This window comes from Solanum lycopersicum, chromosome 7, assembly GCF_036512215.1.
Source record: "Solanum lycopersicum chromosome 7, SLM_r2.1".
NCBI lineage: Eukaryota > Viridiplantae > Streptophyta > Magnoliopsida > Solanales > Solanaceae > Solanum > Solanum lycopersicum.
Window position 1 is genome coordinate 49,723,857 of NC_090806.1, and position 12,273 is coordinate 49,736,129.

Sequence of the window (12,273 nt, forward strand, 5' to 3'; positions counted from 1 at the left end):
AATTAATATAGTGTATCAGTTTGTCTAACGCAATGAAATATATTTTTTACTTTATTCTTTTTGGTGGTAGATCCTAGGAGATTGTGCCTCAAAATGAGAATATGAATAATTATTATTTATTTGAGCCAATAAAATTAGGAATGAAATTTGATTCAGACGAGCATGGATTTGAATATTACAATGAATGTGCTACTAGAATTGGCTTTAGTGTTAGAAAGGAATACGTCAACAAAAGTAAAATTTACGGATACGTGACTTCAAGAAAAAAATTACATGTTATAAGAAGGTTAAAGAGGACTAGATAAGCGATATATGTTGGTCAAGAAACCTAGAAAGGAAACAAGGACGGATTGTTTAGCTCATATGGTCATAAGTCGTCAAATGAAAAGTTTTCTGTCATTTCATTTGAAGAGAAGCACAATCATCCACTTGTTCATCAATCTCTAGCTCATTTGTTACCATCACAAAGAAATATTAAACACTCTCAAGCACATGAAATTGATTTATTGGATGATTTGGGAATATGTCCTAAGTCTTCTTTTGAATATGTTGATCGTCAAGCAGGGGGAGAAAGCTTCTTTAGGTTTTACAAAAGAGATCACAAAAATTATCTTCAAGATAAAAGAAAATAAAGTCTACAGTATGGAGTGGCTCATAGTTTGGTAAATTATTTTGAAGAAAGAGTAATAAAAGATCCTCCTTTTCGATTTTATTTTTATTTAAATGTCGATGGTTTGATAACAAATATTTTCTGGGCTGATGCTAAAATGATAAGGGATTTTCAGATTTATGGAGAAGTGGTATCGTTTGACACAACATATAGAGCAAATAAGGGGTATCGGCCATTGGCGTTGTTTGTTGGATTAAATAATCATAGGAGATGGTGGTATTTGGTGCTGCTCTTTTATATGAAGAAACATCTGAAGCATTTAAATGACTTTTTAATGTATTTTTTAGAGCTATGTCAGCGGGTAAGCCACAAACATTCATCACAGATCAAGATCCCGCAATTAGTTTAGCAGTCTCATTTGTGATACCACAAACATAACACCGTCTTTGTATATGGCACTTGTGACAAAACACATGTAAACATTTTAACCATATCTTTAAAACTCATAAATCATTTTCGAGTGATTTTAGCAAATTGCTTTTTGATTATGAGTATAAAGCAGATTTTCTTAATGCATGGAAAGAAATGCTTGAAAAATACGATCTTAAGGATAATAGTTGGTTGAAGAACACCTTTGCTCCAAGGGAGAAATGGTCCATGACATATGGTAGAAATATATTTTCAGCTGGTATGCAAAGCACGCAATTGAGTGAAATTTCAATGGATCACTAAGGGCTACTTGAAATCTGATTTAGATATTGTACAATTCTTTAAGCATTTTCAAAGAGATGTTGATGATAAGCGTGTAATGAAAGCAAGTCCAATTTTGACATGACCCAATGAATTTCTGTGTTAAAGGTTAAGATTCCTTTGTTGATTCATGCCAGAGATATATATACTGCAACCATATTTAATTTGTTCCAGAAGTAATGGAAAAAGTCATTACTTGTTTCAATAAAAAGCTTTCAGGATGATGGAGATTTCTATAAATACAATGTTAGCACACATGCAAGTGGCAGGGAACATGCGGTAGTTGTGAACTAGTCAACATACTTTCTTGTAGTTGCAAATTATTTGAATTTTTAGGTGTGTTGTGTGGTCATGCTCTAAAGATTTTGGACACTTTAAATATCAAGGATAATATTTCCGATCATTATATATTAAAATGGTGGACAAAAGATGTTACTAACTTGATTGAAATGAAAATTAAAGATTTTACAGAGGGAAGTAATTCAAAAGTTGAAGTTATTACAAGGAACATGCATTTATGCAAAACATTTATCCATATCGCTAGTGAAGCTTCTGAGTTCAAAGAAGAATACGAATTGATTGTTAAGTATGCCAATGAAATAATTGTGAAGTTGAAGGAAATAAAAAACAGACACGAACATTATGAAAATCCATCAGCTCCATTGAAGTTATTTAGGATGAGACAATATTTGTTGACAGTCTAAATGTCACAAAAGTGACAGGATTAAAGAAGAAGCAACCAACTCGTCACTCCAATAGTCGTCCAAAGAGTTTTCTGGAAAAGGCCAGAAAGAAGAACAATATTCAATCGCCTCCATCACGAAAAATTCAGCATGATGTAAGTCATCTTGCAGGTCTTCAAGCACTATGTCCATCATTCTCAGCTTTTATGACGACCACGGTATATCATAACAAATGTATTTTATTATTGGGAAAATGCACAAGTACCCCCTCAACCTATGCCCGAAATTTCAGAGACACACTTATACTATACTAGGGTCCTATTACCCTTTGAACTTATTTGATAAGTAATTTTCTACCCTTTTCGGCCTACGTGGCTCTAGCTTGAAAAAAAAGTCAACCAGCGTTGGGCCCACAAGATAGTTTCATGTAGGCCGAAAAGGAGTAGAAAATTATTAATAAAATAAGTTCGGGGGAGGGTAATAGGACCTTAGTATAGTATAAGTGTGTCTCTGAAATTCCGTACATAGGTTGAGGGGATACTTATGCATTATCCCTTTATTATTTGTGCAGTATTATGTTAAATGTTACTTTTTTATTTACATGATAGGTATTGGGAAACATAAATTTTTTACCATGACATTCTTCAGAACTCTCTCAAGTTACATCTCATGGGAGTCTATCTCAACTACTAAGAGTTGGTATAATTTTATAAGTAATACTTTTATATGAATTATTTCATTTGCATTACTCATTAACTACTACTATATATGACTTAATTTATTATTTTCAGGATATTCCATTTCATGGACTTAAACAATTACTCTCAAGGTGGATCGTCAATGTCATGAATTGCTACACTTTAATTGTTCTCTACTACTTTTAGCCTCAATTTCTTTACAGATAAAGGTAGACACTTTAAATTATGCATATGCTTTTGGATGATTCTTATTTGAAGTACTTGAATTGTATGTCTTACTTTTCACTATGGCTAAACTAATATGTTCATTATCTTGATTTAGGCCTAATGGAACAAAAAATTCTTGCATGAGGTTGATTCCTAACTTTGATGCTTTGGATGTGGCATACAAATTCAGAATCATCGAAATGACATTAAATAGATTGTGTATTTCATATGAGAATTTAGAACTTTTAAATTGAAGTACTCAAATATTATTCAATTTTGATAATTGTGTCACAAATGGATGTATTCTTTCATATAATTAAGATTTTCAATGCTATTCATTGATCAATTCAATTTGATAATTGAACTTCTCTTTTATATATTATGCATTAAGAAATTTTAACACTCGAATAATTAGAATTTGTGTAGCATACACTTATAATTTTTATGATGAGTATTTTATAAAGGTCCATATCGACCCGATGGTGTATATTTTTCATTAAATATAATTTTCTCAAAATAAATGAAATGATCTCGTCACATTTCCATCCCCTTCCTTTCCACGACATGGGAAATAATATTATTATCTTTATAACTATTTAAATTAATGATGTGCAACCGAAGAATGACGAAGAAGGTGAGAGGAGGAAGAAGAAAGGGTTGAAATTAATAGGTGGGAAGCATAAAGAGAAAAACAATCGGGTCTTGGAGGGAATGAGGAGAAAAAGAAAAAGAGAAATAATAAGACTTGATTGATATAATAATATATTTATTATCTAAATCATTGTTAGGGATATAATTTTAATTAATTAAATTATTGCCATTAAATCTAACTTATGTCACATGTAATTAATCAAGACTAGAACTTGGGGAAAATGGAGACAATGAAAATGGAGAGGAGCCGGATCCATAATAAAATATTTCAAAAACAAGATTGATGAAGTCGACATTTTAAAAATAATATTCTAAAATATAAATTTTAATTTAACTATTTAAAATAATAATAAAAAAATGAAAATGACAAATGATTAGAGTATACATAAAGTAATTGGAAACTTTAATTTATTTAGGGATAATGCACAAGTACCCCCTCTACTTATGCCCGAAATCTTAGAGACACACTTATACTATACTAAGGTCTCATTACCCCCTGAACTTATTTTATTAGTAATTCCCTACCCCTTTTTAGCTCATGTGGCACTATCTTGTGGGTCTAATGCTGGTTGACTTTTTTTTTTCAAGCTAGTGCCACGTACGCCGAAAAGGAGTAGAAAATTATTTATAAAATAAGTTCAGGGGGTAATAAGACCTTAGTATAGTATAAGTGTGCCTCTGTGATTTCGGGCATAGGTTGATGGGGTACTTGTGCATTTTCCCATTTATTTATATAAATTATGTTGATATACTTTACTTAAAATAAACAGATTATTTTTTACTTTTAGAATTTAGAAACCTATAAAATGTACAAAGATTTTAAAAATAAAGTGGTACAAAAGTGATTTCTTATATTACAAGTTTATTTATATAAAAATTATGTTGATATACTATACTTAAAATAAAGGGAAAATATACAAGTACCACCTCAACCTATGCCCGAAATCTCAGAGACACACTTATACTATATTAAGGTCCTATTACCCCGTGACCTTATTTTATAAGTAATTTTCTACACCTTTTCAGTCTTAGTGGCACTAGCTTGAAAAAAAAGTCAACTAGCGTTGGACCCACAAGATAGTGTCACATAGGTTGAAAAAAGGTACAAAATTATTAATAAAATAAGTTCAGGGGGTATATAGGACCTTAATATAGTATAAATGTGTCTCTGTAATTTCGGGCATATGTTGACGAGATACTTGTTTATTATCCCTAAAATAAATGAACTGTATTTTACTTTTAAAACCCAAAAACCTATAAAAATATATAGAGATTTAAATTAAAATGGTATAAAAGAGATTTCATATATTATAAGGTTCCAGAGAATTGAAAATTATTTTATTAAAAGTGAAATAAATAAGAGGATATTTAATTACTTAGATATTACAAATAAGCAATTAGGAATTGTTAAAGAAAAGGTGAAAATATGTAAATACATTTAAACTATTGATGTTTTATGAAATTAAAATGATAAAAAATTATTGTATCCACTGAAAGCGCGGGTACATATACTAGTTTACTTAAAACACAAGTTCATGAGAAAAACTCTCAACACTCGATTTCGAATCCAATGCGAACTTGAATATTTTTATGAAAAATATCTTACCGTGCTTAGAAAAGTTCAAGTACGAAATTTCATCAAAAATGGAGTTAAAATTGACCTCAAAATCCTCAAATATCAAATTTTATTTTATCAAGGCAAATTCTCAAGCTTATATACGATTATCATAATAAAAATAATTGATGAATTAACAAGTTCATGTCAATATCAGTTTACCATAACATAAGAATCAAAATATATATTTTTCATCAAAAATTAAGTTCAAGATCGATGAAATCCTAATTTCCTCCAAGAATTACACGGATAAGGAAAGAAAACAAGATGAAATCATGAGAAAATGACGAAATAAGGATTGAATATTAACCCTCATATTAAATTAAGAAAATTGCCGCAAGAATCATTCCATCGAGCTGTAGAACTCCCAATATGCTTAAATTATCAAATGAACACAGTCTAAATTTTTTAATACATTTATAGTGATAGTTGCACCAGCAAATCAGAAACTTTTGTTTCACTAAAACTGTCGTAAATTTCTCATACAATAGCCAAATGATCCAATTCTTTTTCCTAAATGCCTTAAATAATAATACGGATCTGCTCGTTCAATCAAAACTCAACTTCGTACTCATTTGTCTAGTCAAATATCATTTTTTTCTGATAAACAATTATTTTATGTATCACGATAAAAGTTTAATCTCGACTTAGCGAAAATGCATCAAACTTTGTAGATCAGTCTTATAATTCATGCTCAAACTTTTCACAGTTTTGAAATAATTTTTTGATCTTTAAAACTAATAACGAACTTTTTACTTGACACATATTGGTGAAACAATGTCAAGGAACCCAAAAAGTTTAGAAACTCACACATTACTCATCTGGAACCTCCCGAACACAAATCAAATATGCTTTTAGATTGAAAATGATAGTTTAAACTCAATGGAATCATCAAAACACCCAGACAAGGTCACCTTAACCCGATGTTGAACAAAGTCAACTTTAACTTAAGAATCTCCAAATTTTGAAATAAGAACATGAAACTCATCTAAAAGCTTCGGAACTGAACCAAACCTTCAAGTAGGCCAAATCTCACCATTTAGTGAAATTATCAAAACTCAAAAATAACCTTTCTAACCTCAAACGTTTACTAAAGTCAAACTTTAGCTTAACTCTTTTTTTTTTAGAATTTGTACCGTAACTTTAGCCTTAACTTTTCCCGCATTTCTTCTAATGAATCAAAATCAAACCGAAAGCCTTAGGACCCAAACCAACAATATGTCTAGACCGAAAATCATATTACAGAGCTAACTAATCTGATAGAAATCCATTTCGAGACTCGTAGCCCCGGTTACCAACAGTCACTTTTAACAAATTTATCCCTCCAAAACTCTAAAACTTCCAAAAATCACAACTTTACAATCAAATTTCAAAATCAACTTCATACATTGATCAAATAAGACTTCAAATAACTATCTAAAGGGGTAAAATAATAATTTTTCAATAATCACCTTAGAGTCATTACAACTTCTTAGTAAAAGAACCAATATAACATTTATATCTAAGTCTAGTAAATTCACTCTTAACAACTCTAAGGTCCTTTTTCTAGCAATTGAGTAATTTGTCCACAATTCTTTGAGTTTCATCAATATTCTTAAAGCTCATATCTTTGCTCGATTTCAAAAAATAATCTAGTTCTTTAGTTGCTTTTTCCTTCTAAAATCTTTTAACTCATTGCTATTGTAATCATTAGCTGGAGGTTCAATTCCATCCTCCTTTTCCTTCCTTGATTCATCATCTGTGACTATTTTTATAAGTCAAGGTTCGTTAAATTGAGTGATGTTAAAACCTGGGATAACATACTCACCCTTCTTAATAGCAAACAGTTGAAGTTGAAGCACACTAGACTGCATATAGACCATGCAATTTGCAGTGTTTTAATTCTTGAATCACTATTAACAGAATAATATCTATTAGAGGGTCCTATCCATAGCAAATTGTTTCACCTTACTAATTGTTTAGTTTATTCTAAACAAAGGTATATATATAAGAGAAATTTGTATTATATCATCCCCACATGAGTTAGAACAATTTTTTTTTAAAAAATAACTTAAATAATCAGGATCCACCCGCCTTGATAGTTAAAGGCACACTAACCTTTTCAATTAAACGAAAGGGAAAGTGATTATCATAAAACAATTTTAAAAAAATTAAAAATGAAAATATTTATTAATATTTTATGTGAAGACAATGGTAAAACATAAAAAAGATGAGAGATCATATGTTGTTGTGTCTATCATAAAAAACTTAGAGAATGAAACCTCAAAGATAAATAATGCATCTAAATATGACATCTAACAACCATACTATCATGAAATACAAAATAAGACCCGAAATAAAAAACTAGTATAAATACTAAGTTGTCAACGAACGTTAAGTAACACTTGCTCACGGGTACGATGCCTCAACATTGATTTTGTTGTTGTTAGTACTATTCCAATTTTTTTGACAACTTCCATGTTTATATGACTTTCGTAACTTTCAAAAATTCAAATTCATGGAAGCATTTAGATTTAACATCAATATTTTCTTCTGCTATCACTAATATAACATGCTGGAGTTATGTGCATTTAATATTAGATTAGAAGTCTATGCTTTTAGTGGGGTACTAGTTCTGAGAAAGTGCATTGCACATTTCTACCCTATCATTATTATAATTATAAATTTCACATATTATATTTTATTCTCTTTGTTTTTATTTATAAGTTGTCATTTTTTATTTTGGTGCATTAAGAAATTAAGTAAATTTACTATTCTAACCTTATTTATTTAATTTTGAAGTCAACTTTTCAATCAATGAATATGAATTAATTTATTTTGATTAATTAATTTCACAAATGAACATGAATTATTCACTTGATTTTTCTATGTTTGTCAAATATATATTTTCAAGGCTAATAACTCATAAGGGTAAAATAGAAACAGAATTGTGATATATGTGTTTATTTTATGAAATAACAAGTATTATAGATCAACTACTTATAAGAAGGATGACATATTAAAAAAAAAACCAAGGGAGTAAAAGTTTTGAGTTGTAAAATAAATATTAGCAACGCAGAAAAGTCACATCTCGTCGAAAGAAACACAACCTAAGTTAGGGATATTTTATGGTAATAAAGAATATATATAGATAAATGTTAAATTTTAGGAGGATATAAAAGTCCAACAATATCTTTAAAAATATTTTCATCTATTTATATTTTACTTTTCATGATATGCATTGTTCACCTTGCCATTTTTCTTGTTTATGATATTTTAACACATAATTGAATGTGAAGATGAGCAATTCAAATTATGTTTGCACCTTTTGTAATCCAATATGGTTGATATATGTTGTTAGTTTTTTGTTTGTGTGTATGCGATTGAAAAGATAAGTAACTTCAGCTGATAATGTTTATCATTATATTAGTTGATAATATTTTTTGTTTGCGTATATGATTGAAAAGAGAGGAAACTTCATATATTTATACTGTACCCCCTCTATTCCTTATTAATTTTATTTTGAGGCATTTTTTATTTTTCAAATTAATTCAATTGTTACAATTTTCAAGACTATTTTTAGAGTGTTTTTTCAATTTACCCTTCATTAGTTAGTATTGGAATTAGTGATTAATTAATATATAATTATTTTAATCATAAATTTAAAATAATTAATAAGGATAAAAATGGAGAACATATTCAATTTATGTCTTAATCTACTTTGCTTAAAGGGTGTGAAACACCTCAAAATTAAATTAATATGAAATGGAGGAAGTATTAGTTAATAGTTTATTTAAAAAAATTAATTGTAAAAGTGTAAATTATTTTCTCATCATTTAGTAATCCAAGTAACATGTTAGTGTTGATATCTTCTTCTTGGTTTCTAGCTTTTTCCATAATTAAAGTCCGGAGAAAGAAGAAATAAGAACACTCTATTGAGAATATTGTAAAAATTCATAATAGAGTTTGTTAATAGTGATTGAATTGATTATCTTCATGCATAACAATTTTAAATTACCTAATAGAAAAGATTCGGTAATCCAAAAACATGTTAGGATTTGTGAAATAGCAAATTAAATTGTCTAACTTGTGAAAAAAAAAATAGTACCAATTTAGAGCTTATAGAATGCTATAAATTTATATTAGAAAGTGATAAAGTTAGTATAAGTAAATAAGTAGCTACGTCAACCAGTGAATTTCATGAGAAGAAACAATATTAGTGATGGATAATGAAATGATATAATTTTTTTTTTTTGTAGATTATAAGGTGATAAAAGAATATCAAAAGGCTATAAAGGTAGAAGATAAATGAGCAAAAACTAAAGATAAGAGAAGAAAAGGGAAGTTATTATTTACCTTTATTAAGAATTAAGATGTTGTTATAAAATCAAGCTCATGACAATATAAATATAAAGAGATGAAGACAAGAGGAGTAAGATGGAAGATAAGACTTTCTTTTATTCAAGTGTATGTAAATCTCATATGTATCTGTATTACAATGGTGAATGAACAACCCTGTTTATAGAGTGAGAAATCACTCCAAAGGTTACCATATTAAGTATCATAATAAATAGATACATTCTTATCCAAAAAGGTTCATGTCACCTAGTGAATATGAATGGTTGTTCATGTACCAACCTTATGGACTATCCACTTAATTCAATGTATTTATAACACTCCCCCTTGGATGTCCATAGATAATGTGCCTCGTTAAAACCTTACTAGGAAAAACCCTGTGGGAAAAAATTCTAGTGAAGGAAAAAGAGTACACATATCTTTTGATACGCACCATTTGTTGCCTCATTAAAAACCTTGCCAGGAAAACCCAGTGGAAAAAAACCTCGATCAAGGGAAAAAGAGTGCAACGCGTATTGTACTCCCCCTGATTAAAACATCACTTGATTTCTTGTGATGATGTCTCCAATCTTCGTACATTGTGGTTGGTATATTCTTTTTTAAAGAAAAACCACACATTTCTTGAATATGGTGTGTAATTTATCTCAACCAAACACACTTTCGACTTGCTTCATGGAGGACTTTTATTTCTGCATAGCAACATTTGTTTGCTTCATTGATCACCAGGATATTATTGTGCCTCCACATGCAAACACATAGCGTGCTTGAGATAGAGCTTTATGCGGACAGATAAATATTCTGCATTTGCATAACCAATCAATTTTGTCTTGGATTCCTCGGAATAGAATAAACCCATAACTATGGTCCTTCGAGGATATTCAATCATGTGCTCAACACCATTTCAATGTCCTTTTATCGGGGAGAAACTGAATCTTGCCAGTAAATTTACTGCAAAACAAATATCTGGAATAATATTGTTAGTAAGATGCACTAGTGCCCTGATTGCACCAAGATAGAGTTTCATCACCAAGAAACTCTTATCCTTCTTTTGAGATCAAACTGAATCATCATTTATCTCAAGTGATCTCATAATCATTGGGGTACTCAATGAATGTGATATATCCACATAAAATTGCATCAAAATTTTTCAGTGTATGTGCACCGTTAGACAAATTTTTTATTTGTCAAATTAACAATCTGTAGGTCAAGACAAAATTTTGTCTTACTAAGACCTTTTCATAAAAATACAAGGACAATTAGGGTCATTCTTTTGTACCCTTTTTCTTCCTTGACTATTTCAATCCATATAAAGATTCTTGAAGCTTTATTGGAAAAGTTTCTTTCAAACTCTTATATGCTTCAGACACCTCGATTGTTTCAAGAATTTTCATATAACCTTCATTGTCTAGCTAGACATTACAATTATTCATTTACATGCATTCAAGTTTTCATATGTTGCCAGATCAAAACAAACCTCATTGCATCCACCAAAGGAGAAAACATCTCCAATAATGTCAGGATTTTTGCGATAAACCTTTATGCCCCAAGGCACAAACCGTATTTGATATCTTACGGTTATACTATCGCATAATAATTTATTTGTACCCCACTGACATTATACCTTGATTTATGGACTACCAGTCCAAAATGTCACTTTTCTAAGTGAAACAAAATATACTTGAATTGTGCATTTTACTTGGCCAACCATTTATCTGTTCACACTATATGACAGATTTGAATTCAAGATCCTCATCACAATTTATATCATTGAGCGCTACCTCATATCAAAGATACCGTCGACGGTTATTTGATATCGATTCCAACAAGACATAACTTATCGAGATCTCTTCATTTTTTATTATTTCAGGTACCTGAACCTTTTTCAAGATTTTATGAAGTGTTATGTCAATGTGCTCCTTTATAGCACTTGCCTCATTATCATGACCATATTGATCATTTGCTCCTTCCTTCTTTAAGGAATTTTATATTTGGAATCAATTGGTCTATTACGCTTTCGGCGTATCATAGACTCTGTCCTTCAAGGACTTCACATTGAAGCATTCGCAGCTGAATTATATCATAGGGTCAGTGCATTCCTCTGGCAACTGATTTGCAACATTATGCAACTGAATTATCCCTTGAACTTTAAGTTCACATATTTATTTAAATTGCCTTCACATTTTGAAGGACTATTTGAAGAACTTATAGTGTTCTTCCTTTTATCATTACCACAATGATGACTATTATAATTATGTCCCTCCACGCCCTTATTCATATCATTAATCATTTGTCATCTTTCAGACTAACATTCACTGCTACCACATTCATATGATTGAATGGAGCAAGTTAACAGGCGGATTTCAGAGTTATTACATGTTGCTACCACATTCTTTTCAAGGAATGAAGCAAATTCAATAGAACGAATTTCAAGACTTTTCATCAAAGCCTAGTCATCATTATATCATCATTATGGTGTATTGACTCAAACTCAATGTCTTATCCATATAAGGCGTTTTACGCCATAATTCTATGGGACTTGAACCCAATCACGGTGCATCAAAACTCAAATTGATGTCTTACCCTTTTGGGGCGATAGAACTTGAATCTATCGTCTTATCCTCAAATATTTTTATTATGATGCATCCGGACTTTTACCTGATGTCTTACCCTTAACCAACGGTATAATAAATCGAAGTACAACATGACTCATCTTTTGAGTCTTTC